Source organism: Salvelinus sp. IW2-2015, linkage group LG13 (genome assembly GCF_002910315.2).
Source record: "Salvelinus sp. IW2-2015 linkage group LG13, ASM291031v2, whole genome shotgun sequence".
Lineage (NCBI taxonomy): Eukaryota > Metazoa > Chordata > Actinopteri > Salmoniformes > Salmonidae > Salvelinus > Salvelinus sp. IW2-2015.
Window position 1 is genome coordinate 11,026,248 of NC_036853.1, and position 5,000 is coordinate 11,031,247.

Here is a 5,000-nt window from a genome sequence, read left to right on the forward strand (position 1 = left end):
CACACACACACACACACACACACACACACACACACACACCTATTTCAACTGAATGTCTGCCCACGGGAGCAGAGAGACACTGATCTGTCTAACACACTACACATGTCTGCACCTGACCAGGAGACAATCCTTCTATTTAACACATCTCACTAGAAGATCCAACCTGTCTGATGAAACCTAATTCCTACTAAATCAAACAAACTATCTTCAGTTCCGACAGACCAAGCAGCAGCAGACACCAGCAGTATCTCCCCTTCTCCTGCTCAACCACCCTGAGAAGCCCTGGCACTGGGGAGAATGGTGGTGCGCTGACAGAGGGGAGAGCAGTGAAACCAAATGTACAGAAATTGAGCTTGAGGAGAATGAAAATAAATAAAACCTCAACTCTAATGCATTCAACTACTTTTTTTTAACAGTACAACAATGCTTCAGCCATAGGAGGCAAGCAGCAAGTCAACCAATGCTGACTTAGAGGTGTACAGTGTTAGAGGTATATGTACCCACTAAGTCACCATCGTCCTCATCGGCCACCTCATGTACAGGCCTCTCCATGTGAGTGCCGTGTTGATAAGGCACATAGCTGTGGACTTATGAGGAGCTCTTGTGATTAAGTGTTTCCAGCGAGAGTTTAACATTAGGTTTTTACAAGTGTGTGTTGTGTATAAAACCCACTTACTATAGCAGCCTAATGCTTTCATTTACAATTCTAACATAGAGAAGAGAAAAAGATGACATTTTTTAACAGTAACAAATATGACTGCAGCCATAGAGATCTGGATCTGAGTAAGTGTTATGAAAAAGACAGATGTTACAAGTCATGATAGTAGACTAGGTGAAAAATCTGTCGATATACCGTTAAACAAGACAATTAACCCTAACTGCACCTGTAAGTCGCTCTAGATAAGAGTGTCTGCTAAATGACTCAAATGTCAAATGTAAATAGTAGCATTGCGGCAATGACTGAGCATAGGGCCGAGGTAGCTAGCAGCTTTTGGGGTGGTGGTTAACACCAGCTGCACTACCTGGCCTCTCAGCAGTTTAAAGTGGGGGTCTGGCGCTGTAGCGGTGGACTGTGTGTGGGTGTCTGTACGAGCGCGTCTGTACGAGGGAAGAAGGGGGTGGGGGGGTGGGGGTTAAATTAAGCAATTAATAAAATCCTTTTCTACACAGCTAAGGAGATAACAGCTTGGCAGCGTACCACAAACCCATCAACAAAAGCTACCCAACGTACTCCCAGACTCACCCTCCCCAGATCTGCTTTAGGAACAACACAACAACTCTGCTGCTTTCCCTGAAGAGGCAGTAACTGAACACAGATTGGATGGCACAGATTTCAATACTGAGCCAGTCATGTGTATGCATATACAGTACTTCTCCATCACCAATAGAGGGCAGTGCAGATCTACCATAGACAGGCCCGAACACAAAAGGCAAACTGAAACACAACAAACAAAGCCTGGTTGAACAACAGCACAATGCACACTCATTGTCATTCCTTTCTACATTCCAGCAGCAGTGCTACAGGCTCATGGTATGGCATGGCAACCTGTCAGCTCAGTGGGGTAAGACTGCCATGAGGGTTTGCTCCTCGAGGAGACTGAAGTATAGTGTGCTGATTTAGCGTGTTACTTTAGCGTGTTACTATGGTATGGTCACTGCCGTGTATCTATGATTCCTGCCACAGTGATCAGGAATGTCAGTCTTCGTTTCAGTGGCAGACCTGGAATAGGCTCTGCAATGGTTGAACATAAACTAGAAACCTGAATCAACAGCTCAAGAGTCTTCGTCATTAGAATCCAAACCAGGTTAAGTTGAACCACTCGTACGATATGCTACTGCCAGACTAGGCTACAGACAGACAGTTGACAGCGTGAACAACAGACTGGGACTGGAGAGAGAGAAAGAGTTGGCCCAGGAATGCCAATACTCCCTCTCCAGTGGTCCTATTCACATATCACTTCTACCAGGCATTCTCAAACTTTAACCCATAAGATCCAGTCTAACATTCTACCATAGAGACCAAGACATGTTCAAACACAATGGGTAGTCCATCAACCCAACAGAGTTCAAATCAAATCATATAAAATATTATTAAAATCACATGCTTCGTAAACAACAGGTGTAGACTAACAGTGAAATGCTTACTGGATGGCAGGGAACTCGACCCCAGTGATGTACTGGGCCGTACGCACTACTCTCTGTAGCGCCTTGCAGTCGGATGCCGAACAGTAGCCATACCAAGTTGTGAAGCAACCAGTCAAGATGCTCTTAATGGTGCAGCTGTATAACTTTTTGAGGATCGGAGGGCCCATGCCAAATCTTTGCATCCTCCGGAGGGGGAAGAGGCGTTGTCATGCCCTCTTCACGACTGTCTTGTGTGTGTGTGGACCATAATAGATCCAGAGTGATATGGACACAAAAGCTCTCGACCCGTTCCACTACAGCCCTGTTGATGTGAATGGCGGCGTGCTCGGCCCTCCGTTTCCTGTTGTCCACGATCAGCTCCTAGTCATGTGTGAACAGGGAGTACAGCAGGGGACTAAGCATGCACCTCTGAGGGGCCCCCGTGTTGAGGGAAAGGGGGATACCTAGTCAGTTGTACAACTGAATGCATTCAACCGAAATGTGTCTTCCGCATTTAACCCAACCCCTCTGAATCAGGTCAGCGTGGCAGATGTGTTGTTGCCTACCCTCACCACATGGGGGAGGCCCGTCAGGAAGTCCAGGATCCAGTTGCAGAGGGAGGTGTTTAATCACAGGGTCCTTAGCTTAGTGATGAGCCTGGAGGGCACTACGGTGTTGAAAGCTGAGCGGTTGTCAGTGAACAGCATTCTCACATTGGTGTTCCTCTTGTCCAGGTGGGAAAGGACAGAGTGGAGTGCAATAGTGGTTGCGTCATCTGTGGATGATTCTCTGATTCTCTAGAAGAGAGTAGCTACTACACCCAAGCTAGACATTATCACCCATCAGTACCTTGACTCACCTGACCAACAAACTCAGCCCCAGGTGACATAACTACAATACGCACCAACGGTGATCCAATTTTAGATGACAGTTAGCTAGCTGTCTCTTTGACTATGGAGAGCCATTCCTGTAACAGTGCATATACTGTAGATTAGAAACCATCTCTGTTCTATTTATGACCACGGTTTACGACTTTAAGAGTATGGTTGGGTTGACATAGGAGCGGCAGGTAGCCTAGCAGTTACGAGCGTTGGGCCAGTAACCGAAAAGTTGCTTGTTCCAATACCTGAGCCGACTACGTGAAAAATCTGTTGTGCCCTTGAGCGAAGCACTTAACACTAATTGCTCTGGATACTTTTGGGGCTTCCGAGTGGCGCAGTGGTCTAAGCCACTGCATCTCAGTGTTAGAGGCATCACTACAGACCCTGGTTCGATTCCAGCTCTGATTGGTCGTGATTGGGAGTCCCATAGGTCATCTGGGTTAGGGTTTGGCCGGGGTAGGCCGTCATTGTAAATAATAAAACTGACTTGCCTAGTTAAATAAAGGTTAAATATATATATATTTTTTTAATGCAATAATTTAACAATGTTTTCTGCTAACCTCACTGGGGTAGCCTGCTGTTACTGTGTGCCAGCAGTCTCTAGTCCTCCACTCTCCTGGTGTGCGTTGGGCCTGCCCTTCCCAGTGGAGTTTTGCCGTGAGGATTATTAAGCGGGCCGACCCCTGCTATATCAGGGAGAATCGCAGATCCGGGCCAGATGCCAACACACAGGCTTTGTGGTCCTCCTTCCCCAAACTCTCCCTCCTTCCTTCCTTCCCTTCCTCCCTCCACTCCTCCCTCTCCGCTGCAGGAGCCTGATGTGAGCCCTGGCCTATGAGGTAAAAATTAGGAGAGTCTCTCGGGGCTTCTCCCAGGGCTACCCCATCAGTGCGGGGGTCACCTATGTTAATTACCCCTCTCCTCTGAATTTGGGAGGGATGCTGGAAAACACACCACTCGCTACTATTGTACAAACACGCACATACTGCCATGCACGCACACACACACAACACACACACACACACACACACACACCACACACCACACACACACACACACACACACACACACACACACACACACACACACACAGCCTTGAACAAACACACACACAGCCTGCACACACACACACACACACACACACACAAGCCATGCACAAACACACAGACACACACACACACAGCCATGCACACACACAGCCATCGTACTCGCACACACAACAGCCACGTACACGCACAGCCACGTACACGCACACACACACACACAGCCACACCACACAAACACACACAGCCACGCACACACACACAGCCACGCACAACAACGCCAGCCACGCAACACACCCACAGCCATGCACACCAACACACAGCCAAGCAACCAACACACACGCACACACACAGCCATGCACCACACACACACCACACAGCCACGCACACACACACACAACCACGCACGGCACACACAACCACGCAAACACACACACACAGCCATGCACACAACCACAACACACAGCCACGCACACACACACACACAGCCACGCACCGCACACACAACCACGCACACACACACACACAGCCATGCACCGCACACACAGCCACACACACACATGCACACAGCCACGCACCACAACCATGCACCACAACATACACACAGCCACGCACAACAGCCACGCAACACACACCACACACCACACATGCCACAGCCACGCACGCACACACACACAGACCAAGCGCACACACACACACACACACACACACCAGGAGGGAGGGCTGGAAAACACACCCACTCGCTACTAGTGTACAAACACGCAAATACTGCCATGCACACGCACACACACACACGCACACAGCCTTGCACACACACACACACACACACACACACACACACCACACCACAACACACTCACACACACACACACACACACACACACACAGCCTGAACAAACACACACACAGGCTTGCACACAACACACACACAGCCATGACCACAATACACACA

At 48.8% G+C, this 5,000-nt stretch overlaps 1 protein-coding gene across 2 annotated transcripts in view; it reads right to left on the reverse strand.

Annotated features, from left to right (window-relative positions):
• The window catches only part of LOC111972109 (single-stranded DNA-binding protein 3), a 148,443-nt gene that overhangs the window by 21,035 nt on the left and 122,408 nt on the right, over window positions 1-5,000 (reverse strand). The window lies entirely within an intron of this gene.